Genomic DNA, 21,107 nt, shown 5'->3' with positions numbered 1-21,107 from the left:
AACACACACAGTCATTTGACTTATGACAAAGCTATCTGGTTGGTGCTAACATAATTTCCATTTGGGGCCATGAATTTTAAATCATTATAACTAGGTTCAACCACACATTTATTAATCAAAATAAGCACCATTACAATCAACACATTTTTGCCAATAAGAAATAAATTTGCTTATTCCTGTAGCATAAAAATCTGTGTTTCAGGATTAGATGAACTCTTGGAGAGCATTTTCTGTGTCCTGCTGGTTGTGGAAATCTTTCTCTGCAAAAAGTTGTTGAGATTCTTGAAGAAGTGGTAGTCGGTTGGTGAGAAGTCAGTGAAGATAGTGGATGAGGCAAAACTTCTTAGCCCAAGTCCTTCAAATTTGAAGCACTGGCTGTGCAATATGCAGTGGGGCATTGTCTGTCATGGAGAAGAATTGGGCCCTTTCTGTTGACCAGTGCCAGCTGCAGGTGTTGCAGTTTTTGGTGCATCTTATCAATTTGCTGAGCATACTTCTCAGATGTAATAGTTTTGTCGGGATTCAGAAAGCTGTAGTGGATCAGGTGGGCAGCAGACCACCGAACTGCGATCATAACATTTTTAAGGCGCAAGTTTGGCTTTGGGAAGTGCTTTAGAGCTCCTTCTCAATCCAACCACTGAAGTGATTATCGCCTATTTTTGTATAAAATACACTTTTCATCGCACATCATAATCGGACCAAAAAATGGTTCATTGCTGCATAAGAGAAGACACTTCAAAACAATGATTTTTTTGATTTTCAGTCAACTCATGAGGCACGCACTTATCAAGCTTTTTTACCTTTCAGTTTGCTTCAAATGCTGAATGACTGTTGAATGAGTGATGAGTTCTTCGGCAACTTCTTGTGTAGTTGTGAGAGGATCAGCTTTGATGACCGCTCTCAATTACTGCTGTCAACTTGCAATAGATGGCCACTGCACTGCTCATCTTCAAGGCTCTTGTCTCCTCTGCAAAACTTCTTGAACCACCACTGCATTGTTCGTTCGTTAGCAGTTCCTGTGCCAAATGCACTGTTGATGTTGCAAGTTGTCTCTGCTGCTTTATGACCTATTTTGAACTCAAATAAGATAACAGCTCAAATTTGCTTTTTGTCTAGTATCATTTTCATACTCTAAAATAAATATAAAACACACAGCAAGTAATAAGTCAATATCAAAAATATAAAACAAAAAATGCACATTAAAATGATGTAGAACATAACCACATTTAAGAATGTATTCCAACACCAAATGACTAAGTTCAACAATTCAAAACTGCAATTATTTTTGCACCAACCTAATATCATTGCAAAGCAGTAGTAAACATGTTTTCAATGACTAGTTCTGGATAAGTTTGATATGTACATGGAAAACAATAAACTTTTTATTCTTAACTAAGACCATTCACAAACATCAATTCCAAATAGTTTCTAGTGTGAAGACTAAAACAAAGCTAAGGGAAAAAAATATGTATATACACATACATATAGAAAATTCTAGTTTTAACTCTGGAGTACAAGATTTCTTTATGAGGATTAGAAAATGCTACTGAAAAAAAATATTTTTTTAAATTAAACTTTATCAAAAATTATGAATAAGAGTATGAAAAGGCAAGCTACAACATTGGAAATAATATTTGCAACACTTATCTGACAAAAGATTTGCTTACAGAATGTATAAATAACTCTTACAAATTCATATAAAAAATTAAACTCAATAGAAAATTAGGCAATGAACTGAACAGGCATTTTACAAAATACTCATATTGACAATAAATATTTGAAAAGCTGCTCAGCATCATCTGTTAATAAGAAAAATGCAAATTAAAATTACAATGGGATACCATCATACAGTCATCAGAATGACTATCATTAAAAAGACAACCAATATCAATTATTAGCAACAATATGGAGAATCTTCACACACTGCCATAAGCATGTTAATTGGCATAGTAACTTTGGAAAACTTTTTGTTAAGGTCTACTGAAGACACCTATCATCTGGCAACTGTATGCCTAAGTATATATAGCCAAGAGAAATGTATGCACATGTACAAGAACTTAGGCAGAAACATTTTTTTGAACACTTTAAATCATTTACTGAAAGATCACTCTGTTTAGCCTATAGAAGACTTGAGAGCAGATGAACAGAACCACTATTGTGATAGCCACAAACTGGATAAAACCCAAATGGAAAAATAAAATGTATAGAATTCCATTGATTACTATACTCCATCAATGAAAAATAAATGAATAGATCCTACATGTAAAGTTTGAAGGATTCTTGGAATATTTAAGCATGAGTAAAGAAAGGCAAGCACAAAACAGTAAATACTGTATGGATATGTAGAAAATGTTGGATGAACATGGACATACACACATCATGTCAAGAGTAAGCAAAAGTAGTCTATGGTATTAACTATCATAATAATGGTTACTTTTGAAGGAGATTGGTAAATATTGACTAAGAAGTTTAGGAAAGGATCTCATGGGCTTCTGATAATATTCTGTTTCTTGATATTCAGTTATGCAGAGTAATATGAAGGTGACTTGAACAGGTATATTACCAGTATGGATTCTTACAAGTGCCTCATCAATTCTTACATGAGAGGTAATATGTTGAAGAATTCAAGAGATCTAGTGGGAGAAATTTCCACTCGTTGGATGATTTTGTTTTCTCTTTATTTATATGCATATCTCTAGAGAACTCAAATATACTCTCAAATTTCAAACCTTTCTCTGATATATGGCATTACTGAGACTGTTTCCCTTGGAAGACTGAAAACAGAATTTTTTCTAACATTGGGGATCATCATACCTGCTTTTCCTCTCCATTTCATATTATAAAAAAGTATCAGATTAGTCTATAGATAGGTAACATATAAATGATCATTTTTAAAACATAATGTTTGAACTGCATATTCATTTATTAAAGATGATGAATGGTACTATCATTATGGAAAATAGGGTGTAAGTTACTCCAAAAATTAAAAACAGAATTACCATATGCTCCAGCAATCCATGCCTGCATGTAGATTCAAAGGAAATGGAATCAATATCTGAGATAGCTATACTGCCAGGTTCATTGCCATGTTATACACAATAGTCAAGATATGTAAACATCTAAGTAGAAAACATATTTTGTATCTTTATAGAAGGTCCAATAACTCAAAAAACTAGAATTTGCTTATTGTTTTAAATGTTGGCAAGAAATTATATTTATAAAATAAATTAATAGCACAGAAGCATTCATTCCTTTTTTTTTATCCTTTTAAGATTTTATTTTATTTTTTTTCAGTGGGTTTTGTCATACATTGATATGAATCAGCCATAGAGTTACCCGTATTCCCCACACCATATGGCCTGAGGGATCTCAGTTACCCTATCAAGGATCAAAACTTGGCCCCCTGCAGTGGAAGTGTGTAGTTGTAATCATTGGACCACCAGGAATTTCTGGACCAGCATCTTCATGCATGTGAAACTTAATTCCCACAGCAACCCTGTGAGATAGGTTTTATTATCACAAGTGTGTAAATATGAAAATTGAGAATGATCTTAAGGGACTTGCTCAAGATCTAGCAGCTTCAGTGTTGACAGGAAAACTAGAGGGCCTACATTTAACTCTCTGCTTTTAGAGACCTTACTCTTCCTCTACAAGGCACTCCACCTCTGTCTCTATGAGTCCATGGAATAGAGAAATATCCCTAAAGGAGAGGTGAACAAGGAAAGCTTAGAACAGTAGGTCACTTGAGGGGAGTATGTAAGAAAGAGTGGAAGTAAGCCAACTGAAGAAGTGAGGAAAGAAGACCCATCTGCATATAGCCATGAACTTGTTCTAGAATGAATGAAATGACAACCCACTCCAGTATTCTTGCCTGGGAAATCCCATGGACAAATGAGCCTACTGAGCTACTACAGTTCATGGGACTGCAAAGAGTCAGACAGGACTGAGTGACACAAAATACTGAGTTAGCCAAAAAAAGTTTATTTGAATTTTTCCATAAGATGCTATAGGAAACCATAAATGAACATTTTGGCCAACCAAATACAAGTAGTATATGTTTGTTTCCCCACAAAATACGCTTAAATCCTACTTCTCAATGTGATTTCAGGAGATGAAGCCTTTGGGAAGTAATCAAGATTCAATGAGGTCATAAAAGTGAAGTCTCAAGAACGGGGTTAGTGCTGTTTTCAGAGTCATGAGAGGTCTGGTGTTCTCTGCTCCACTGTCTTACCTCGTAAAGATACAAGAAGTTGTCTGTCTGCAATTCAGATGAGGGCCCTCACCAGATCCCACCCATGATCTTGGAATTTCAGTCTCTATAAGGGTAAAAAATGCTTTTATTTACTGATTCATTAGAAAAAACCCTGATGCTGGGAAAGATTGAAGGCAGGAGCAGAAGGGGACAACAGATGATGAGATGGTTGGATGGCATCACTGGCTTTATGGACATGAGTTTGAGCTAGGTCTGAGAGTTGGTGATGGACAGGGAGGCCTGGTGTGCTACAGTCCGTGGGGTCACAATGAGTCAGACACGACTGAGCGACTGAACTGAGGATGTAGAAATTTATAAAAAGGAAATGGCTTTCAACATAACTAAAAATAAAAAAGCCACATAAGCTGCAGAATCACAGTTGAAAAGAACAAAAAGCAAGAAAGCATACAAACAAAGTAACTGAAAGCCAGAGATGAAAAAAAACTTAAATGAACTTAACTCCAGGACAAGAAAAAGCCATCAAGGGAGAGAAGAGTGGTGGGAAAAAGTATTTGCCTTTAACTAGGATAAAAAGAAACTAGTCAAATTTAATAAGTTATACTGCCTACACACTGGCTGTAGTGATAGATTAAGGTTTGATTAAGATTTCAGTGAGGTCTCAAACAGAATGAGATTGCATCCATCTGCCAAATCTTTCCCAAGGGTCTTCACTGACTACACAGAGGTACTTTCACAAAAGCTAAGATGACGGCAGGAGAGCTGAAAGAAATACCTTCTAAGTATTGCTGCTGCTGCTACTAAGTCGCTTCAGTCATGTCCGACTCTGTGCGACCCCATAGACGGCAGCCCACCAGGCTCCCCCGTCCCTGGGATTCTCCAGGCAAGAACATTGGAGTGGGTTGCCATTTTCTTCTCCAATGCGTGAAAGTGAAAATTGAAAGTGAAGTCGCTAAGTCGTGTCCAACTCGTAGCAACCCCATGGACTGCAGCCTACCAGGCTCCTCTGTCCACGGGAGTTTCCAGGCAAGAGTACTGGAGTGGGTTGCCATTGCCTTCTCCACTTCTAAGTACTAGTTCTTCATAAATTGTCAGTTAGCCAATTGCCTTTTGAAGACATGGCCAGGCAGCAGGGTAGAGAGAGATAGTCTAAGGTACAGAAAGCCTGGAGAAGGAATGCAGAACAAAGAAGACTCTGAAGTTACCTGAAAATCTGGCAGCCATACTGGAGAGCAGAGAAATGTCTCCTACAGTCTGGAAGGCACAGACCAGACAACCGTACTCATGGATAGGAAAATTCAACATTATTGAGATGTTCTTTCTCCCTGAATTTATCCATAAATTCAGTACAATCCCTATAAAAATCCCATCAGAAATTTTTGAAGAAATTGGTAAGGTGATTGAAAACTAAGAAATGCAAAGGACCGAGAATAGCCAAAGAAAATTTGAAAATGAATAACAAAAATGGAGGAATTTCTTGATTTCAAGACTCACTATTATTTTCTTGCTAAGTCCTGTCTGACTCTTGCGTGACCCCATGGACTGTAGCACCAGGCAAGAATACTGGAATGGGTTAGTAATCAAGACACTGCAGTACCAGTATAAGAATATAAATACAGGTCAATGTGGCAGAATCCAGGGTACAGAAATGACCCAAAAGCGCAATGTTTGTTCAATCAATGCACCACGGAATTTTAATGGAGAGAGGAGAAGGGGAGGGTGGGATGTTTCAAAAGAACAGCATGTATATTATCTGTGGTGAAACAGACCACCAGCCCAGGTGGAAGGCATGAGTCAAGTGCTCGGGCCTGTTGGGCTGGGAAGATCCAGAGGAATCGGGTGGAGAGGGAGGTGGGATGGGAGACCAGGATGGGGAATTCGTGTAACTCTATGGCTGATTCATATCAATGTATGACAAAACCCACTGAAAAATAAAAATTTTAAAAAATAAATAAATAAAAAAATAAAAAAAAAAAGAAAATCATAGCAAATGGTTGGGTGGCGAAGTGGTTAAGAATCCACCCACCAATACAAGAGACACAAGTTCCATCCCTGGGTCAGGAAGATCCCCTGGAGGAGGGCACAGCAACTCATTCCAGTATTCTTGTCTGGAAAATTCCATGGATAGAGCAGACTGGCAGGTTACAGTCCATGGGGACACACACAGAGAGTTGGACATGACTGAGCACAGGTGCATAGTTTAGAACAAGTGGTTATTTGTATGGTAGAAAGTGAACCTTGACCTTATACATACATCACAGTTCTAAAATAAACCCCAGAATCATAAAGCTTCAAGAAGAAAGCATAAAACACCTTCCTAACCTTCATATAATATTTCCTGACAAGTTAAAAAAAAAGCACTAGCCATAGAAAATGTTGAGATAAAATGGGTTTTCAAATATATCTTTTATACTCAAAGAATGCAATAAAATTAATAGGCAAACCCTGGACTAGTTAAGAATTGTGTGTGTGTGTGTGTGTGTGTGTGTGTGTGTGTGTGCGCACGCATGTCTGTTGTATCTGAAAAACACTCCTATTCAAAATACATAAGGAAATTTCAGAAGTCATCAAGAACAAGTCAAAATAAATACAACCAAAAATGTGTGAACTATAAGCAGATAATTTTTGTCTGGACAATAAGCATGTGGAAGTGTATCCAACTTCATTAATCATTTGTTTACCTTTATTTTTATACAATGTACTTAATGGCAAGCTCATATAACTTAAACTTCATTAATAATATGGGAAATCTAAATTAAACCTACAATGAAATGTCACTATACAGTCACTGATATGGCTATAATCAAAATTACACACAATAGTGAATATTTCTCAGAAACTCTCATGAATTGCTGATAAGAATGTAAGAAGCTAATTTTGGAAAACTATTTCAAAATGACATGTTAAGTTAAATATTGACAATTTCAGTTGTGTTTATCAGGAGAAATCAAAACATGTGTCTACAAACTTTTTTTTTACCATGATCAACACAGTCTTATACATTTGCTCTATGACTCAGAGAACTCAAAGGGGGGCTCTGTATCAACCTAGACAAGTGGGACGTGGAGGGAGATGGGAGGGAGTTTCAAGAGGTAGGGGACATTTGTATACCTATAGTTGATTCATGTTGATTTTGACAGAAAACAAAAAATATATATATGTTATCCTTCAGAAGGATAAAAGCAATTATCCTTCAATTAAAAAAATAAGAAATAAAAAAATAAAAGCCCAGAAGAGAAATAATCCACATGACCATCAACAGGATAGTAAATTAAAAATTATGACAAATTCATGTCAGATTCTATCCAGCTATATTAACTCTGGATTGCTACACAATTTGAATGAATCTTACCACCATTATACTGAGCAAAAGTAGCCTACACACATGCATACATATACACAGATATACACACACACATAAATACTGCACAAGTTCAGTAATATGAAGTCAACAAATCGCCAGAAGTAAGCTCAGAAGATAACTCAAAAGTGGCTGCTTATAGGGGACAGGAGAGGGATTACTGGTATTAGGCAAGAGAAACTTTACCAGACATGGAAATGTTCTCCATCTTGTTTCAGGTACTTGTACTAAGAGCATGCACAGTTGTCAAATTCATGACTGTCAAAAATTTATGAACTATACATTTGTTGCTGTTTAGTTACCAAGTTGTGTCTGACTTTTTGTGACTCCATGGACTGTAGCCTGCCAGGCTCCTCTGTCTATGGGATTTCCCAGGCAAGAATACTGGAGTGGGCAGCCATTTCCTTCTCCAGGGGATCTTCCCAACCTAGGGATTGAATTTGCATCTTCTGCTTGGCAGAAGGATTCTTTACCACTGAGCCACCTGGGAAGCTCATATACTGATTGATCTCACTTTAAATTCACATTCATTAATCTCAAATGAGTCTTTATTGCTGCCAAGTAATTCTAATACATTTCCTACTCCATTCTCTCCCAATTCAGGTTATTTCATACCTTTCCTTCTTTCCTCAAAAATTCCCAATGAGTCCTCTCCTATCCTTACAATAAGCTGATGACCTTGTTACCTATTTCACTAATGCTCAAGTGGTCAAAAGAAATTTCAAAAAAGAAAGCGCTCTTCCTGCAAACAAAAAGAGAATTCCATAGGACCCCACCATCAAATCTACATACTTGCCTGCATCTATTCCTACATACTTTCTCATCATAAAAGCCACCTCCATTTCACCAACATTTTCTCCAGTTTTATGCTTTTCTTTCTAATACATACATATAAATACATTTCCCAGAAAGTTCTCCGTAACTGTAGACCAATATATCCTCATCAACATCTTGACTTGAGTAACTAACAAAAGTCTTAGCATGTACAGAAGTGAACTGTTGACCTTCTTGTCAAACCTGCTTCAGCCACAGTCTTCCTCACCTCAGTTTATAGAAACATTGTCTTTCCTAATCACCATAGCTAAAAACCTCAGAGGCATCTTTGGTCTGCCTTTTCCTCCCTCCATGTCCGTTTATGACAGAATCTTGACATCAAGGTTTGAATTGTGTCCACATTCCCCCCAAAATACACTGAAGTCCTCACTCTCAGTACCTAAGAATGTGACCTTGTTTAGAAACAGTGTCATTGGAGATGTAATTACTTAAGATGAGGCCCTACTTATCTTAAGAGTAGGGCTGGTCCCTAATCCAATAGGACCAATATCCTTATACAAAGTTAGCCATGTAAAGACAGAGACATACAAGGAGACAGCCATATGATGATGAAAGCTGAAACTGGAGGGATACAGGGGGCTTCCCTGGTGGCTCAGTTGGTAAAGAATCTACCTGTGATGCAGGAGACCACCTGCAGTGCAGAAAACATGGGTCTGATCTCTGGGTCAGGAAGATCCCCTAGAGAAGGAAATGGCAATGCACTCCAGTATTCTTGCTTGGGAAATTCCATGGACAGAGGAGTTTGGCAGGCTATAGTCCATGGGGTCGCAAAAAGTCAGACATGACTGAGTGACTAAACCACCACCACTAGCTACAAGTCAAGGAAAATCAAAGATTACTGGCAAACAACCAGAAGCTAGGATGAGGTGAGGAAGGATCCCCTGCGTGTTTCATCAGCCCCACTTCTACTTCCCTATTTTAATGGGTCTTGAATGAACTTGTTTAATGAGATTAGTATGCTCCTGGAAACCTTGCCTCTATGTGAGATCTGCCATTAAATTAGCATTGAAACATGTATATTTTCATATGTGAAATAGATCGCCAGTCCAGATTCAATGCATGAGACAGGGTGCTCAGGGTTGGTGCACTGGGATGACCCTGAGGGTTGGGATGGGGAGAGAGGTGGGAGGGGGTTCAGGATGGGGGACACATGTACACCCATGGCTGATTCATGTCAATGTATGGCAAAAACCACTATATATTATAAAGTAATTAGCCTTCAAATAAAATAAATTAATAAAAAAAGAATATCAATTTTCATACCAATAATTATTAACTCCACACCAGTCAACAATATCTAAACATTTATCGATAAGAAAAATAAAGGTTAAACAATGAAAATAAAGCTGACATAAGCAATAAACACAAATTTCAACATAATCTGTTTATATACAAAAGTGGAATGTACTGAAAGTTTTCTATGGCTGCCAAGGGAAGGAAAAAGGACTTGATAATGGATGGTGTTTGGTGGAGTGGGTGAAAGAGACAAAGATTCTTTGCCAAGTTGTGAAAAATCAGCCATTCAATAATTTATACCCAGCAGGGCAAGCTAATGCAGAAGCTAGGTCAGTATCTTTCACTTTCTCACTCATCTTTGTCACACATATTTTTGACTTGATACCTATAGGTATTATTATTTTTTTCTTCTTCTTCTTCTTTCTGCACTATTTTCTTCAAGTTTGCAACCATTTGGAAGTTCATAGTACTCTGGCATTCAAATTGCATTATAAATAAAGTTGTAGTGTAGGAAAACATTCAGAAAACTAAGATCATGGCATCTGGTCCCATCACTTCATGGCAAATAGATGGGGAAACAGTGGAAACAGTGGCTGCCTTTATTTTTTTTTGGGCTCCAAAATCACTGCAGATGATGATTGCAGCCATGAAATTAAAAGACACTTGCTCCTTGGAAGGAAAGTTATGACCAACCTAGACAGCAGATTAAAAAGCAGAGACATTATTTGCCAACAAAGGTCCGTCTAGTCAAGCCTATGGTTTTTCCAGTAGTCATGTACGGATGAGATAGTTGGACTATAAAGAAAGCTGGGCGCTGAAGAATTGATGCTTTTGAACTGTGGTGTTGGCAAAGACTCTTGAGAGTCCCTTGGACTGCAAGGAGATTCAACCAGTCCATCCCAAAGGAGATCAGTCCTGGGTGTTCATTGGAAGGACTGATGTTGAAGCTGAAACTCCAATACCTTGGGCATCTGATGTGAAGAGCTGACTCATTTGAAAAGACCCTGATGCTGGGAAAGATTGAGGGCAGGAGGAGAAGGGGACGACAGCAGATAAGATGGTTGGATGGCATCACCAACTCGATGGACATGGGTTTGGGTGGACTCCGGGAGTTGGTGATGGACAGGGAGGCTTGGTGTGCTGAGGTTCATGGGGTCGCAAATAGTCAGACATGACTGAGCGACTGAACTGAACTGATAGGGAAACAACTTAGGGCAAAATAAACATTGAACATGAGAACACTTTAACTCCATGTAAACTGTTAATGGGCACAGTTGACTGAAGAGTGGTTGTTGTTCAGTCGCTAAGTCATATCAGAATCTTTGCAACCACATGGACTGCAGCACGCCAGGCTTCCCTTCCTTCACTGTCTCTGGGAGTTTGCTCAGACTAATGTCTGTTGAGTCAGAGATGCTATCTAACCATCTCATCCTTTGACACCCTCTTCTTTTGCCTTCAATCTTTCCCAGAGTCTTTTGTAATGAGTTGGCTCTTTACATCAAGTGGCCAAAGTATTGGAGCTTCAGTTTCAGTATCAGTCCTTCCAATGAATATTCAGAGCTGATGTCCTTTAGGATTGATTGATTTGATCTCCTTGCAGCCCAAGCGACTCTCAAGAGTATTCTCCAGGATCACAGTTTGAAAGCATCAGTTCTTCAGTGCTCAGCCTTCTTTATGGTCCATTCCTCACATCCATACATGAGTACTGGAAAAACCATAGCTTTGACTATACAGACCTTTGTTGGCAAAGTAATACCTCTACTTTGTAATTCGTTATGTAGGTTTGTCATAGCTTTTCTTCCAGGAACAAGTGTCTTTTAATTTTATGCCTGCAGTCACCATCAGCAGTGATTTTGGGACCCAAGAAAATAAAATTCATTGCTACTTCTCAAAGAGCAATAAAATATGCTGCTGTTTTTTAATACCCCATTCATGTGATGTGCCCCCACCAAGGAAAATTTTTCTTTTGTCCAAGTATGGTACATGACTCAAGTATGTTCCATATTCTCTGACTAGCAACAACTGAGCAAATCAGCATCTCTGTCTGAAAATCTAATGGCAAAATATCATTTCTTATTATGTATTTATTTAATGCTTTTTTGGGGGAAAAGCCTTTATAGCACTACTGATTCCCCATCCCAGGAAAAAACAAAAATTCATCTAAAAAATGACCTATGTTTTCAAGAGTTATTATAGCAAACACATTAACTGACTAGGCATTATGTGAGCTAAGTTTCTTTCATTCAATGTTACTCACATTAGTAACTCTAAATAGTACTTCTTTTTGACAAGGTCTAGGATTATAACTCAACCCTCAAAAGGGTCTCCCCAGTATCAGTCAATAGCTACTTCTTTCAGTAAAGGGTGCTATTCTTTACTGGAGAAGAACTAAATCATATCTGGGGTTTTCATAAATTTTTTTTCTTGTTAGAACTTTTAAGAATATTTAATCACACGCAATGTAGCAAAGATCAGAGATATCAAGTCTTTAAATCTACTGGGCTCTATTTACAAATAAACTACATCAACTCATTTGTCTGAAGCCACTACCTCTGGTCACACTCTCCATCCTTACTGAAAGAGTTTTAAGATTGCTAAATAAAAATATACGATGCCCCGCTCAATTTGTATTTCAAATAAACAAAGAATGGGACACACAATAATTGGGTGTAATACTTGGGACAGACTTTTACTAAAAAGGTATCTGCTTTTTTTTTTTTTCTTTTTTGCCACACCTCAAGGTACATGGAATCATAGTTCCCTCACCATGGATTAAACCCACAGCCCCTGCACTGGAAGCACAGTTTTAACTACTGGTCTACCAGGGAAGTCCCAAAAGGTATTTATTATTTACCTGAAAGCCACATTTAAGTAAATACCCTCTATTTTATCTATCAACCTTATTACTAGACAAGACATCTGCTCAAAGGGACTTCTTTTGTCATCAAGGAGTGAAGAATCTGCCTTCTAATGCAGGGGACATGGGTTTGACCCCTGGCCAGGGAACTAAGATCCCAGCTGCTGCAGGGCAATTGAGCCTGAGTGCTGCACCTAGAGAGAAGACCCTGTGCACCACAACAAAGACCTAGTAGAGCTAAAAAAAAAAAAAAAAGACACCTACCAAAGAATTACATTCTAGCTCTCACACAACCTCAATTATTGCTCACATCCCTCCCAAGAGGCACTTAATCCCTAAGCACCAGGGGTTCTTTAAGTATGTGATTCGCTTAACACACATGTACAGGAACATGTAGATCACTGACTATCCTGGGGCCACAGGATAAATAAATCCCATCCCCCAGCCTGGCAGAGCATACCTTCCAGAGAAGAAGGCAGACATGGAAACAAATACTGATAAAACATTGCACTGAGAATAGCAGCATCAACAGATTCTGTGGGAAGCACGGAAGGAAAGAAGTACATAACAAATTATTTCTGAAACCATAACTAAGATTTTCCGAGTTTACAAAAGCCTGTAATAAGAGAAACAGATGTGTAGGACATTTCTTTGGATGATATGCATGTTTAATTGTTAAAGTACCTCTTTCAATCTTTAAATGCTGGGATACTGCTGGAAAACCCAGGCCCTTGACTGAAAAAAATGACATTCGCCTGTGTTAAAGACAGATGGTTAGGGCCTCTTTAATCCATGCAATCTATCTAAATATATCTTTATTTTCAGTGTCTATGCACACTGCTGGTTTATGGTCCTTGGTTGGAATGTTAGCCAAGTCATTTTGTGCAAAAAAGGAACTGTGTAGGCTAAAGCTTGGATGAGCTCACTAGAAATTACTTTCTATTTTGGGTCTCTAAGCGACTGTGGTTTGGGGATCATAAAATAAGATGGCTTTGTCTTTGGTCACAGCCTGTGTAAGTTTTACATACAGAAAAAATAGAGGAGGTTGTAGACAATAGCTGGAGAGAAATAGAAAAAGAGCTATGGAAGAAGGGCCTTGGAATTGCTTTTGCTTCTCTCAGTGGCCAGCTGGTAGTAAAATCATAAATTGATCAATCCTTACTTCCACAGGAAAATAGCCTGATTATCATTTATCTAGAGAGCTTGAATTAGACTTCCTGTTGTGGTACTGGACAAAGAAAGATAAGCTAAGATAATCTATCAACTACTGATCAAAAGATTTCAGCACAACAAATGCTAAAATTATCACAATGTACAGGTTTAAATCCAGTTGTTTCATTTTTTTCATTTGCAATAACATGGATCATGTTGTGTAATTAATAATTGATATTCTTAAAGTTTCTATTATGAGTTGGGGATCTAGATTGCATCATTTTCATCAAGTACAGTTAATAGAGTCAAAATAAGATTCACCATGATTCATTCTACAGAACAAAAGAGTTGCTATACTAAATCAGTAAGTCTCTCTCCTGCACATGAGCACACTCTCCCTCTCTCCCTCCTCCCGTTGCCATCTCCGTCAATGTAAATCTTCCAACAAAGGCACTGGAATCACAAGGGGTTTAGGTTTGGTCGGGCCACTGAAATCAATTTGGCACCAACTCCCACCTGCAATGTAGGACATTATTCCTTTAGGGACCCCCAAGTGCTTGCAGACAGTCTGCTCCCAAGCTGCCAAGGAAAAGTCAGTAACTGCAACAGGTATCAATATGCCTTGAATGCATGGCAATTCAATGAATGGCATACTCATTTCACATCCATATATGTCAAGATCCCCAAAGTCTGTCCTTTTCTTCTTACTGAGATTCAGAAATCAAACTCCAATCTTGATGAGGCTTTCTCCATCAGATCAACACTTGGGACCAGAGGGATGGTTAAGACTGAGTCCATCACCTGAATTCTAAAAAAAAAAAAAAAAAAAATGTTGTGTGTTTTGAAGGAACACTTCTTTGAGTAACTTTAAAACTGATATATAAATATATACATATATATATCTTTGTGGCCATGGACTCTCATATTCTTTCTGGTACTTTCCTTCTCCATGGATCATATCTATTTTTTTCTTTTCCATACACAAGAATGAGAGAAGCTGCTCAAATATACCAAATGTTAATAAAATAACCTTGGAGAGATAAGAGTAAATTTAGTTTTTAAATCTTTACTAATAGTCAAGAAAATATTAATATATCAAGTTCAATTAATTAATTTGTTCATTCAAATATTTATTTAATGCCTGTGAAACCGCCAGGCATATTTTAGCATCACAACTGAACAAAACAGAGAAAGCTTATTTGGTTAATATCAGCAATCTTAAAAGTTACAAGCCATTGAACTGCAAGTCAGGATTCTAAAACATTGGTCTGCTCTAAAAATCAAATATTTTGATGAGTACAACTTATTAATGTATCTGAGTATCTAAAATATGCTTGAAATTGACCAGATGAGATAGAAGATATTATCTTATCCAAAAAAAAAAAAAAAAATAGGCCAGAAAAAAAGAAAACTATATGGCTTCTTCAGGAGAAAACAAGTTGATTAGTTTTACTATATAATGTTGTTTTATGTAGTGTATCTACTAAGATTCCTTCCTATACCCTGCTCATAACTGACTAATTACTACAATGATATCTGCAGATTCAACAAACTGCTAATGGAAAATATTGAAGAAAAAAACTCCAGAAAGTCCCCAAAAGCAAAGATTAAATCTGCCATGCACCAGCAACTATTTGTATGGTATGCACACAGTATTTACAAGTCTTGTACACTGTTGGTGAGAATGTAAGTTAGTAAAGCCACTACAGAAAACAGTATGAAGGTTCCTCAAAAAACTAAATATAGAAACACCTTTGTTTATTTTTTCTATGGTATCTTTAGTTTCTTTTGCATTTATTTCTGCCCTAATTTTTAAGATTTCTTTCCTTCTGCTAACCCTGAGGTTCTTCATTTCTTCCTTCTCTAATTGCTTTAGGTGTAGAGTTAGGTTATTTATTTGGCTTTTTCTTGTTTCTTGATGTAAGCCTGTAATGCTATGAACCTTCCCCTTAGCACTGCTTTTACATTGTCCCATAGGTTTAGGTTTGTTGTGTTTTCATTTTCATTCATTTCTATACATATTTTGATTTCTTTTTTTATTTCTTCTATGATTTGTTGGTTATTCAGAAGCGTATTATTTAGCCTCCATATGTTTGAATTTTTAACAATTTTTTTTCCTGTAATTGAGATCTAATCTTACTGCACTGTGGTCAGAAAAGACGACTGGAATGATTTCAATTTTTTTGAATTTGCCAAGACCAGATTTATGGCCCAGGATGTGATCTATTCTGGAGAAGGTTCCATGTGCATTTGAGAAAAAGGTGAAGTTGATTGTTTTGGGGTGAAATGTCCTATAGATATCAATTAGGTCTAGCTAGTCCATTGTATCATTTAAGGTTTGTGTTTCCTTGTTAATTTTCTGCTTAGTTGATCTATCCATAGTTGTGAGTGGGGTATTAAAGTCTCCCACTATTATTGTGTTACTATTAATTTCCTCTTTCTTACTCATTAGCGTTTGCTGTACATATTGCGGTGCTCCTATGTTGGGTGCATATATATTTATAATTGTTATATCTTCTTCTTGGATTGATCCTTTGATCATTATGTAGTGTCCTTCTTTGTCTCTTTTCACATCCTTTATTTGAAAGTCTATTCTATCTGATATGAGTATTGCGACTCCTGCTTTCTTTTGGTCTCCGTTTGTGTGAAATATTTTTTTCCAGCCCTTCACTTTTAGTCTGTATGTGTCTCTGGTTTTGAGGTGGGTCTCTTGTAGACAGCATATATAGAGGCCTTGTTTTTGTATCCATTCAACCAATCTTTGTCTTTTCGTTGGGGCATTCAACCCATTTACATTTAAGGTGATTACTGATAGGTGTGATCCCGTTGCCATTTACTTTGTTGTTTTGGGCTCACGTTTATACAACCTTTCTGCATTTCCTGTCTAGAGAAGATCCTTTAGCATTTGTTGAAGAGCTGGTTTGGTGGTGCTGAATTCTCTCAGCTTTTGCTTGTCTGTGAAGCTTTTGAATTCTCCTTCATATCTGAATGAGATCCTTGCTGGGTACAGTAATCTAGGTTGTAGGTTATTCTCTTTCATTACTTTAAGTATGTCCTGCCATTCCCTTCTGGCCTGGAGGGTTTCTATTGATAGATCAGCTGTTATCCTTATAGGAATCCCTTTGTGTGTTATTTGTTGTTTCTCCCTTGCTGCTTTTAGTATTTGTTCTTTGTGTTTGATCTTTGTAAATTTGATTAATATGTGTCTCGGTGTGTTTCGCCTTGGGTTTATCCTGTATGGGACTCTCTAGGTTTCTTGGACTTGGGTGGCTATTTCCTTCCCCATTTTAGGGAAGTTTTCAGCTATTATCTCCTCAAGTATTTTCTCATGGCCTTTCTTTTTGTCTTCTTCTTCTGGGACTCCTATGATTCGAATGTTGAGGCGTTTCACATTGTCCCAGAGGTCCCTGAGGTTGTCCTCATTTATTTTGATCCTTTTTTTTCTTTTTTCCTCTCTGCTTCATTTATTTTCACCATTTTATCTTCTACCTCACTTATCCTATCTTCTGTCTGCGTTATTTTACTCTTGGTTCCCTCCAGAGTGTTTTTTATCTCATTCATTGCATTATTCATTTTTAATTGACTCTTTTTTATTTCTTCTAGGTCTTTATTAAACATTTCTTGCATCTTTTCAATGTTTGTCTCCAGGCTATTTATCTGTAACTCCATTTTGCTTGCAAGATTTTGGATCATTTTTATTTATTTTATTTATTTTATTTTTTTGCCTTTTTTTTTTAAATTTATTTTTCAGTGGGTTTTGTCATACATTGATGTGAATCAGCCATAGAGTTACACGAATTCCCCATCCCGGTCTCCCATCCCACCCGATCATTTTTATTATCATTATTCTAAATTCTTTTTCAGGTAGATTCCCTATCTCCTCCTCTTTTGTTTGACTTGGTGGGCTTTTTTCATGTTCCTTTACCTGTTGGGTATTTCTCTGCCTTTTCATCATGTTTAGATTGCTGTGTCTGGAGTGGGCTTTCTGTATTCTGGAGGTCTGTGGTTCCTTTCTATTGTGGAGGTTTTACCCAGTGGGTGGGGTTAGACGATTGGCTTGATCTAAATGTAAGACCAGAAACTATAAAACTCCTAGAGGAGAACACAGGCAAAACACTCTCCAACATAAATCACAGCAAGATCTTCTACAACCCACCTCCCAGAATATTGGAAATAAAAGCAAAAATAAACAAATGGGACCTAATGAAAATTAAAAGCTTTTGCACAACAAAGGAAACTCTAAGTAAGGTGAAAAGACAGCCCTCAGATTGGGAGAAAATAATAGCAAATGAGGAAACAGACAAAGGATTAATCTCAAAAATATACAAGCAACTCCTAAAGCTCAATTCCAGAAAAATAAATGACTCAATCAAAAAATGGGGCAAAGAACTAAACAGGCATTTCTCCAAAGAAGACATACAGATGGCTAACAAACACATGAAAAGATGCTCAACATCACTCATTATCAGAGAAATGCAAATCAAAACCACAATGAGGTACCATTACACGCCAGTCAGGATGGCTGCTATCCAAAAGTCTACAAGCAATAAATGCTGGAGAGGGTGTGGAGAAAAGGGAACCCTCTTACACTGCTGGTGGGAATGCAAACTAGTACAGTCACTATGGAAAACAGTGTGGAGATTTCTTAAAAAACTGGAAATAGAACTGCCATATGACCCAGCAATCCCACTTCTGGGCATACACACTGAGGAATCCAGATCTGAAAGAGACACATGCACCCCAATGTTCATTGCAGCACTGTTTATAATAGCCAGGACATGGAAGCAACCTAGATGTCCATCAGCAGATGAATGGATAAGGAAGCTGTGGTACATATATACCATGGAATATTGCTCAGCCATCAAAAAGAATTCATTTGAATCAGTTCTAATGAGATGGATGAAACTGGAGCCCATTATACAGAGTGAAATAAGCCAGAAAGTTAAAGAACATTACAGTATACTAACACATATATATGGAATTTAGAAAGATGGTAACAATAACCCTATATGCAAAACAGAAAAAAGAGACACAGAAGTACAGAACAGACTTTTGAACTCTGTGGGAGAAGGTGAGGGTGGGCTGTTTCGAAAGAACAGCATGTATATTGTCTATGGTGAAACAGATCACCAGCCCAGGTGGGATGCATGAGTCAAGTGCTCGGGCCTGGTGCACTGGGAAGACCCAGAGAAATCGGGTGGAGAGAGAGGTGGGAGGGGGATAGGGATGGGGAATATGTGTAACTCTATGGCTGATTCATATCAATGTATGACAAAACCCACTGAAAAATAAAAAAAAAATAAATAAAATAAATAAAAAAACAAAGTTAGAGTAGGTACCCCACTAACACAATCAGCTATTACTGTAATAGGTTTATAATACTTTTCACACAAATAATACATAAAAAACAAATACAGAAAATAAAGTAAAAATTTTAATCTTAGAAAAAAAAAAAAAGAAACACCTTACCACCCAGCAATTCTACTCTGGAGCATGTATCCAGAAAAATTGAAAACACTAATTCAAAAAGACACATGCATCCCAATGTTCATAGCAGCATTACTTACAATAACTAAGATATGGAGACTCAACAAAGAAGATTGGGTGATACACACACACACACACACACACACACACACACACACACAGAGGAATTTTATTTGTTTTTAATGTTTTTAATGCCATTTAAAAAAAGGAATGAAATTCTGCCATTTGCAACAATGTCGATGTATCTCAATGGTATTATGCAAAGTGAAATGATTCAAAGACAAACACTGCTATTACCTATATGTGGAATCTAAAAAGTAAAACAAATGAATGACTTTAACAAAACAGAGACAGACTCACAGATATAGGAATTAACTAGTTACCAGAAGCAAAAGAGGACGGAGGAGGAGTGAGACAGGGGTAGGAGATTAAGACACAAACTGCCATGGATAAAAGAGATAAGCAACAAAGATACATTATACAGCACAGAGGAATATAGCCATTATTTTGTAATATCTTTAAGTGGAGAATAATTTTTTTAAAATATTCAATCATTATGCTGCACGCTGGAAACTAATACTGTAAATCTTCTTTACCCCAACAAAAATTTTAAAGGAAATTCCAGAAAGCTTCAAAGAGCAAAGCTTGAATTTGCCGTGCACCAGCAACTATTTTCACAGCATTTACAACTAGTTACATAACATTTAGGTTGTGTTGGGTATTATAAGTAATCTAGACAGGATTTAAAGTACACAGGAGGGTGTGAGCAGATTAAAATATTATGCTATTTTATATAATGTAGAGGTCTCCAACCTCCCTGTTAGGAACTGGGCCACACAGCAGATGAGCAGCAGGTGAGCAAAGGAGGCTTTATCTGTATTTAGTGCTGTTCCCCAATGAGCTTGGATCATGCTCCCATCCCCTCTCCCTTGGTCCATGAAAAAGATTGTCTTCTACCAAACAGGTCCCTGGTGCCAAAAAGACTTGAGACCACTGATAAAAGGGACCTGAGCACCTGTGATTTTGGCATATGGTTGGGGGGGGGGGGTGGTTGTCCTGGACCCAATCCCTGGTGGAAACTGTCCCAAAAGTAGCTTCTGGAGCAAGAATTCTCCATAGCATCTTCAACATATTAGCCTTATTATTTATTGTCTCAGCTCACTAATGACCTCCCTCTTATACTCCTCATTTTTCACTTGTCATTTCCCTCTTCTCAGACTTATGACTTAGGCTTGCAAATGGTCCTTATTGGCTGGGCTTAACCTTTAGAGTTAATCACCACATTATGTGTTACTGAACCTTGTTGTTGACTCACTATCATGAGCACAGAATCAATGAGCATCAAAGGATCCAGCTCCCCTCCTTCTGCCCTAGAAGACAAAAAGTCCTGAGAGGTAATAGTGCAAATATAGTGCAAAAATGGCCCTCTCGAAGGAGATGGCCATCTCAGTGGAATCCCATATCAATGTAGCCAATGTGAAAACAGCATTACGGCCAAGATCAAAAACCCCCAGAGGATTCATTTTCTTTTCATCTGTTATTTCATTTTGTCATTCACTCATTCAGTAAATGCACAGACTACTAGTTATATACCAATGCCAGTGCTACATGATGGAGAGAGGGAACTGGAGTGGATAAAGCATTTCCTGAGGGAACATTCAAGTTAGTAAACACACTTGTAAGTAAATAATGAATATCAGACGTGAAAAGTATTACTGTAGGGTAAATACAGGGAACTCCGGAACCACAGAAAAAACAAACAAACAAACAACAACAGTACTTCAACTAGACTAGAGAAGTCATGGAATGCTTCTCAGAGAAAAGATGGCCCTAGTGGAAATGACATGGGCTATGGGCTAAGAGAGTGGAAAGAAGAGAGCAGCACACAGGCCTGGGGGTAAGGAGGTGTGTGGAGCTCATGGGGACCAAGACACCTGGTCCCTTCTTTCTGACTGGAGCATAGAGAGCAA

Source organism: Muntiacus reevesi, chromosome X, assembly GCF_963930625.1.
Source record: "Muntiacus reevesi chromosome X, mMunRee1.1, whole genome shotgun sequence".
NCBI classification, from domain to species: domain Eukaryota; kingdom Metazoa; phylum Chordata; class Mammalia; order Artiodactyla; family Cervidae; genus Muntiacus; species Muntiacus reevesi.
This window is presented reverse-complemented; position numbering follows the sequence as displayed.